Below are 9,110 nucleotides of genomic sequence, written 5' to 3'. Positions count from 1 at the left end.
TCTTCCCATTTCTCATAAGCTCTCTAATTGCCTTCCTTACATGATTACTGTCCATTCAACCAGACTTTACCCTTATTTTGTACTCTCAACTGGGCTTAACATAATGCTCCATAAATACTGTGACAGATGAAAGTGGTTCTTTAAGAATAATGTTGCAGAAGGGAAGACACAGTAGTTTTCTGAAGTTATACAGACAAGAGTAACTCAATTGAGTATATTAAAACTGGGAAAAAGACAGACTTTCCTTTTCCTCTTTCCTAGGTTTGAAGTTTTTGAAAGGACTAATGTAATCTTTACCAAAAATGCTGAATTCCTAATAGTGGTCACGTATAGTACTGCTCTTTATGGTAAGAAAACAAAAAACAAAAATCATATATATGAAAAGAAGATGTTTGTTCTGAAGAGTCACACTAAATATTTCCCTATAAAACAGATTTATGTCAAAAAAGAGCACATCACTTCAAAAAAATCTTAGATGGTGACTAAAAGCAATGCATAATTCTCAACTGGAAACTAGATTGGAGAAAAAAATTACTACAATAGGACAGTATTGACATAATTGGCAAAATTTTAATATAGACTGTATATTAGATAATAGAATTTTATCAATGTTAAATCTTCTGAATTCAGTAACTGTTTTAAGTCATGTAAAAGAATGCTTGTTTTAGAAGAAACTTGCTGAAGTATTTAGGGAAAAATCAAGGTCTGTAACAATCACCAATGGTTTAGCCAAATAAAGATAAGTGATGCATGTATATAATGAGAGATAAACCAAATATGGCAAATGTAGAAAACTGATTGTAGGTGAAGAGTATAATGATATTAATCTATTTTCCCTAATTTTCTATAGTTTTGAAATTTTTCAAAACAAAAATTTAAAAACAGTCAAAACAAATAAATATGTAAATATTCAAGAAATATTTCAAATTAAAATATGTTTTCAAAAAAATGTTAGAATATTTTACAACTATGAAAAACATGAAATCAGAAAATACTACTTTTAAATGAAATGAAAAATAAGATCACCAAATTTATAAAAAGGAATAAATGCTGCAATCAGCAAATAGGTGATTTCAGAAGACTATTTTGAAAAATTCTCCTAGAATTTAAACTAAAAGGAAAAGAAATAAAGGACAAAGAGAAAATGATTTGAGGACATGACAGTTAATTTCATGTGTCAATTTTATGCTGCGCTCCGGTGCATAGTGGTTTGATCAAACACCAATCTAGATATTCCTAGGAAGGTAATGTGAGTGGGTCTCATTCAATCACTTGAAGGCATTTAGAGCAAAGACCAAGGTCCTCCAAGGAGGAAGGAATTCTGTCTATAAGCTGTTTTGGGATGCAAGACTATATTAAGTTCTGCTGGAATTTTCAGGTTGCTGGCCTCTCTTACAGATTTCAGATTTTCCTGAAACTGCCACAATTGCACGAGTCAATTCCTTAAAATGAACCTCTTTATATATATATATGTATATATATATATATATACATACATATATATGTATATATATATATGTATATATACATATATATGTAAATAATTTCTTCATATATACATATATGCATATACACATATGTATGTATATACAGATACACATACACATCACATTGGTTCTCTGCAGAAGTCTAATATAGAGGACAAATCCAGGAGGTCCAATATAATAAGAATTTGAGTAGGAAAAAAAGATAGTAGATGAAACTGAAGTAATAGTCAAATAATACTAGAAATTTTCCTGAGATAAAGGAAAATATGGATTTTCACAATAAAAGCACTTACTCAAACTTAGGCAAAAAAGACTTACACACAGAAAACCATGGTGATACTTTTAAACTTATAGAATTTAAATAATAAGGGAAAGACAAAACCTTATATGGGTCTCAGTAGGAAAAATATGTCATCTAAAATGAAAAACATCAGACTGACACCAGACTTCTCTCACACAATCATACATATTAAACCTGATTAAAAAATGGGCAGAGGACCTGAATAGCCATTTTTCCAAAGAAGATATATAGATTGCCAACAAGGACATGAAAAGATACTCAACATCACTCACTAATAATTAGGGAAATGAAAATCAAAACCACAGTGAGATACCACCTCACACCTGTTAGAATGGCTATTTTCAAAAAGACAACAAATCACAAGTATTGGCAAGGATGTGGGGAAAAGGGAACCCTCATGTTCTGTTGGTGGACATGTAAAGTGGTGCAGCCACTATAGAAAACAGTGTGGAGATTCCTCAAAAAAACCTAAAACTTGAGCTACCATATGATCCAGCAATTCCACTCTTGGTTATATATCCAAAGAAAACAAAAAGAGTAATTCAAAAAGATACATGCACTCCAATGTTCAATGCAGCATTATTTATACAATAGCCAAGATATGGAAGCAACCCGAGTGTTCATCAACAGATGAATGGATAAAGAAGATGTGATACACATCACATACACACAAATGGAGTATTACTTAGCCATAAAAAGGAATGAAGTCTTGCCATTTGTGACAGCAGAGATGGAGCAGAGGGTATTATGCTAAGTGAAGTAAGTTAGACAGAGAAGCCAGACAGAGAAATGCAAATATTGTATGATTTAATTTATGGAAAGAATCTAAAAAACAAGAGAACAAATATAACAAAACAGAAACAGAGTTATAGATACAGAGAATAATCAGGTGGTTTCTAGAAGGGAGGTTGAGGGGGAAATAGGTGAGGGAGATTAAAAACCTCCAGTTGCAAAATAAATCAGTCATGGGTATGAAATGTATAGTGTGGAGAATATAGCCAATAACTATGCAATATCTCTGTATGGTGACAGGTGTTAACTTACTGTGATCATTTTGTAATGTAGAGAAATACCAAATCACTATGTTGTGCACCAGGAACTAACATAGTGTTGTAGGTCAATCATACTTCAAAACAAATAAAAAAAACACACTTACAGAAAGAGATCAGATTTGTGGTTTCTAGAGGCAGGGAGAGGGGTGGGGGAATTGGATGAAGGTGGTCAAAAGGTACAACCTCCCAGTTATAGGATAAATAAGTACTAAGGATGTAATTAACACTGCTGTTTGTTATATACTAAAGATGTTAAGAGAGTAAATGCTAAGAGTTTTCATCACAAAGAAAAATATATTTTTCTTATATTTAATTTTGTTTCTATATGAGATGATGGATATTTACTAAATTTAGTGTGATAATCATTTCATGATGTATATAAGTCAAATTATTATGCTGTACACCTTAAACTTATGTCAATTGTATCTAAATAAAACTGAAAGGAAAAAAACAGTCTAGCATTGTTAAGTATATATGATGGTAGGGAATGTCCCATATCCACAATGGACACAGGCAAATTCAAGTATTCTCACTTTCGAGGGCACATATGAGAGATATAATGAAAGAGAAAAAGAGAAATCTTTCCTAAAAATAGTGTGAAAAATAGAGAACAGAAAAACAAATATATTTCTCCCCACAACAACAAAGAGATCATTCAGTTCTTTGTCTAGGAAAATAAGACACTTAGGCTAGTCTAACAATAAAATAAAGTTCTATGCTGCTTTTTCTATGCTATAAGAAAAGCAATTCTATGCCATATAAGAAATTGTATGTTAGAATATTCACATCTTAAAAATTTGTAAGCAAAGTTTAAAATTAAAGGACTAGACAAAGGGATAAAGGTATATCAGGCAAATAGAAACAAAAAAGGAGTAGCAACATTAACTGCACAGTTGAAGAAATAAAATAACATGTACTTTAACTAACAAAGTGGACTTTTAAAAACTGATTAGAAGTATAGATCTACAAAAAGGACATATGTATATATATATATATTTTTTTGGGGGGGGGGGGGATGAACATTTTTTAATGGAGGTACTGGGGATTGAACCCAGGACCTTGTGTGTGCTAAGCACGAGCTCTCCCACTGGGCTATACTCCCCACTATGAACTTTTACACTACAAATAACATACCACTGAAAAAGGAAACAAAACAAAGCTGTTTGAAATTCAAGAAAACATGAAAAGATGGAAATAATTGTTTTGGGAAAATAACTTCTTTTACACAGTGTTTTACAAATCAAGCATCCAGAAGTAAATCAAAGAATTAACCAAAAACAACGGATGTACACAACTTCATATATAACAGAAATATATTTTCTTCAAACATCATGTAGTATTTATCAAAATTGATTATATTCGATACTACAAAGAAGACTTCATTGAACTTCATTAAAAAATTTATAGGCCAGACACTAATCACAGAGCAATAAAACTGGAAACTACTGACTAAAGATAAAGAGACTAAATAATACTATCTAGAGACTAAAAATCATTCCCCAAAGAGGAAATAAAAACATAAATTGCATATTTCACATTTCAAAAATAACAATAAAGGCAGTCAAAAGTTGTTAAGATGGGTTTCTGCTATGAGATGAGAGGTTGAACCCATATTTCTATCTCTTCTCTAGAGATCTTATTAAAATATTGTTAATGAAATACTTTTTTAAAGGGAAAAACATATAAGGAAAAAGGATGAGGGGTCATCTGTCAGTGGAAAAGGGAATTTAATAACTTCAGAAAGAATGAAAGTAGGAGTTGTAACTGTGATAGAGCAGAGTTTGAAAAATAAAGTTGAGAAAAATCTTTAAAAAGTTAAATTAAAAGTAAGGATATAATAAGAGTTACAGAGGACTGATTCTAAAGGGTTAAACAGTCAACTAGTCCCAGAATGAGAAAAAGTAGGGACATATAATGAAAAAAATGATCATAGAAATAACAGTATATAGATTGTCAGAGATAAAAAGTATATAAGACCTCAGATTAAAAAAGCCCTGGATGCCAAGTACAACAGATTTAAAAAATACCCACACTTAGACATATCTTTATAAATAAATTTTGGACTGCTAGAAGAGATCTTACAGGCTTTGAGAAAGAAGAAACAAGTCAAATATCATTCATCTGATCAGCAACACTGAAAGAAATGGAGCAATATCTCAAATTTGTGAGAAAATGGTTTTGAACTCAGATATCTAATAAAGGCAGATTTCAAATATCAAAGTACACTAAAAAGACTTCCAGTCATACAAGGATTTCCTATGTACCCTTTCTTGGATGATTACTTGAGCTTGAGCATCCAGCAACAGAGAGGGAATCAAGAGAGAGGAAGACTAGGGAATATAAGATGGTAGATCTCACTCAGGAGAGCTGATTAGACACTTACATGTTTAAGTGTCAGGCTAAAATATGGAAAAAAAATGAAGAGAATGAAGGAAAGATAAGTAATTCAAGAAAGAATATTGAGCAAAACCACAGGCAAACTTACAGTTGTATATCGGCAAAAGGAAACTTAGTAACAATCTATAGTGACTGTGGGTGTAGAGCATGTGAGAGAAAATTCAAGCAAGGTAAAGTTTTTGTTTTGTTAGGATATACTGATTACCTCTAAATTTTATTAGAAGACAGAAGTTTATACATATGGGTGTAGGCAAAAATTAAACAGAATATAAAATTTCTAAGCCATCAAAAGAAAAACCAAAATAAAGAAAAAAGTCAGATTAGTTCAACAGGAAGCAGGAAAAAAAATAAGATGACCAAATAGGCAAGAAAGTAATAAGTAGAAAACTAAACAATTATGGGGCAGGAAACAGGGCAAGAATATCAGCTGTCATAACACATACTAATGAATTTTATCCCTCCATTAAAAGACAGACTTGGGCTAAGAAACAGAAAAAAAAATCCAGTGAAATACTAGTTTAAAAAGACACACTAAATCAATATGATGGAGACATGTTGAAAAATAAAGGATGAAAGTGAGGGAAGGAATAGCTCAAGTGGTAGAGAGCAGGCTTAGCATGCACAAGGTCCTGGGTTCAATCCCTAGAATCTCCTCTAAAAATGAATAAATAAGCAAACCTAATTACCCCCCAAAATAAATAAATAAAATAAAAGGATTAAAAAAGAGATAAGCCATGAAAATGCTCACAGAAGTAAGTAGGTATCAGAAGAAAGTTTTCTAAATGAAGGTAAAATTCATTACTTGGGACAAAAAGGATGTATCAATTGAGAAAAATCAAATTCCAACAAAATATATAATAATCTTCACACTTTAGTCATATTTAGAAAAATTATTAGCAATATATGTATATGTAAACACACCCAGACACACACGTATTGTTTAATAATACCAGGAGAAAAATTCAAATCTACAATTATAGCAGGAAACTAAATAGAGTGCTCTCAGATATCAAGCAGTCAAAAATGCGTGACAGAAATACCAAGTTTACCAACAGAGAATATATTTTGTATTTAGATGCCCATAGAAAACGATTATCTATTAGGTCATAAAGAAAATTTCGATAAATTCCCCAAGTAGAAATTATGCAGACCACATTATCTAAACTGAGAAATAAGACTAAAAATCCACAATGAAAGAATAGCTAAAAATCTTTAGAACAAAAAAAACCCAAAAAACAAACAAGCATCTTCCTAGACAATGCCTGTATTAAATAGGAAATATATAATAAATTAGGGTATCTAGAAACAATTGATCTCAGAAGAAAACATAGAACTTTAAACCTATTTATTAAAAAATAAATTTTGAAATATATATTCCAAGCACTTAATTCAAGAAGCCAGCAGAAAACAATATAAACCTAAAGAAAAGAGAAAAAAAGAGATAGTGATAAAAATGGAAAAAAATGAAATAAAACTAAAAAGGTAGACTTGAAAAATCACAGCAAAAGCTGTCTCTTTAAAAAGATCAATAAAACAGATAGTTCTAGTACTATATCGATAATTTGAATGATCTTAAAGAAAGAAGAAAAGCCTTTAAATTCATTTTATGAAACAGTGTACTATGCTATAAAACATGACAATGACAAAAAGAAACTGAAAACTAATCCTACTTATTCAGTAATTCAGTAAATATTTACCAAATGTCAACTCTATGCCAGGCACCGTCCCAGAAACTAAGAAATAAAATAGTAAATAAAAAGACAAAGTCCTACTATACCTTTATGGAAATTAAGGTTTTAAAAATAAGCAAATCAAATTTATCACCAAAGAGTTTACATGGGGGAATGAGATACCTATGCTGGAAAACTGAATAAAATATATTATTATGTTAATAGGTCAAAAAAATTCCATATGATTATCAACATAAATAACTCAAGTTATTTGATAAAGTTCACTATCTACTTCATTTCAAATACTCTAATTAGAAACTGAACAAGGTACACTTATCAACATTATTCTGTAAGCATTAGCTAATACAATCAAATAAGAAAATTATGATATACAAATATTAGGAAAAAATTATAATTATCATTATTCGCTAATGATAAAATTATCTACATAAAAAACCCAAGTGTACCAACTAAATTAATAAGATAGTTCATGAAGGTGGTCTATTAAAAACTAAATATACAATAAAAATAGTAAGAGTTTCATATAAATAGAAACAGTAGAAAATTTAATTTAAAAAAGAGTTAACAATAGCAACAAAACAAACATAACTTGATAATGGTAATAAACCTTACAGAAGCTATACTATTAAAATCACTGGGACTAGGATGGGCTCTTCTGGACAATAGGTTATTTTCATGGAAAAATAAAATTAGATCCCTACCTCAAATCATACATAAAGCAAATTCCAGGTGGATTTAAGACCTACCCATGAACAGCAGACTTAAATATAAGATTTTTAAAAATTAATGAATACTACACATTGTTCATCAACATATATTTAGAAAATATGTAAGAACATCCATACATATGAACACATTAAAGAATAGTAGTTGTCTCTGAAGAGGCAGGGCCAGGAGAAGAGATGGAAAGTGGGCTTTAGTTCTGTCAGTAATATAGTATTACTTTTTTTCAAAGTGGGAGAAAAATCAGAATTGTGTAATTTGATTTGATTGAAAGTTATTTAATTACTTTCTGCACTTTCAGTATGTTTGAAATATTTTACAGTGCAAAATAAAGTCAGAAAAATTCCTACATCTTTATCTGATCTTTATTTTGGTGTAAATTATGAGGATAAGTTACTAATTTTATTCCAAATTGCTGCACACAATTTATTAAATAATCCATCATTTCCCATTTTAATTTGAAATGTCACCTGTATCATACTGTACATTTTTTACACTTGGATCTATTTCTTCCTTTTTTGTTTATTCTGGTCAGAGTACCACTGTTTTAGATATTAAAATCTTTATGTTCATTGTAGCATGATTTAAAATAGCCAAGTATGAGAAGTAACCTAAGGGTCCATTAAAAGCTAAATGGATAGTGAATATATATAATATATATATAATGGACAATCATTCAGTCAAAAAAAAAAAGAATTAAATCTTGTCATTTGTGATAACATGATGGACCTTGAGGGCATAATGCTGAGTGAAATAAGTTAGACAGATGAAGACAAATACCATATGGTCGTACTTATATGTATAATCTAAAAATCAAAACAAAAAATAACAAACAAATCAAGCTCATAGAGACAGAATAGATAGGTGGTTGCAGAGGCAGGGGGTAAGAATGTGGGCAAAACTGGCGAAGGAAGTCAAAAGGTACAAATTTCCAGTTATAAGATAAATAAATCAAGGAGATGTAATGTACAGAACTGAACTATAGTTAATATTGTATCGCACATTTCAAAGTTGCTAACAGTAAATCTTAAAAGTTCTCATCATAAGAAGAAAAATATTTTGTAACTATGTATGGTGACGAGTGTTAACTACACTTAACTGTGGTGATCATTTTGCAATATATACAAATATGGAATCATTATATTGTAGACCTGAAACTAATATGTTGTATGTCAATTATACTCAATTAAAAAAAAAACCTTTATAAGAAAGTTAAAGATGTACGGACAACCAAGTCTGTATTACTCGTCCCTCTCTTCACCACCCTTCCTCCTCTTGAGTCAGCATTAGACTTGTACTTCCTGTGTGTCTATCATCTCTCACAGCATTCACAGTAAATGTTAGAAGATCTATGAAGCTTGGAAACATTTATATCAGCTCCATGAATATAGGGATCTCTCTGTTTTGTGCTTTGCTGTATCTCAGTAGCTTCCACAGAGTTTAACATAGGGTAGTCCCT

At 30.6% G+C, this 9,110-nt stretch overlaps 1 long non-coding RNA gene across 1 annotated transcript; it reads right to left on the bottom strand.

Moving 5' to 3' along the window:
- Nucleotides 1-2,656: 2,656 nt before the first annotated feature.
- Nucleotides 2,657-8,763, bottom strand: LOC116663618. The gene is made up of 3 exons (XR_004319846.1): nucleotides 8,751-8,763; nucleotides 4,874-4,883; nucleotides 2,657-2,827 (listed from the first exon to the last, which is right to left on the bottom strand). It is a non-coding gene; the product is annotated as an uncharacterized LOC116663618 (long non-coding RNA).
- Nucleotides 8,764-9,110: the final 347 nt, after the last annotated feature.

The sequence above is a fragment of the Camelus ferus genome, chromosome 5 (genome assembly GCF_009834535.1).
Source record: "Camelus ferus isolate YT-003-E chromosome 5, BCGSAC_Cfer_1.0, whole genome shotgun sequence".
Classification (NCBI taxonomy): domain Eukaryota; kingdom Metazoa; phylum Chordata; class Mammalia; order Artiodactyla; family Camelidae; genus Camelus; species Camelus ferus.
This window is presented reverse-complemented; position numbering and strand designations above follow the sequence as displayed.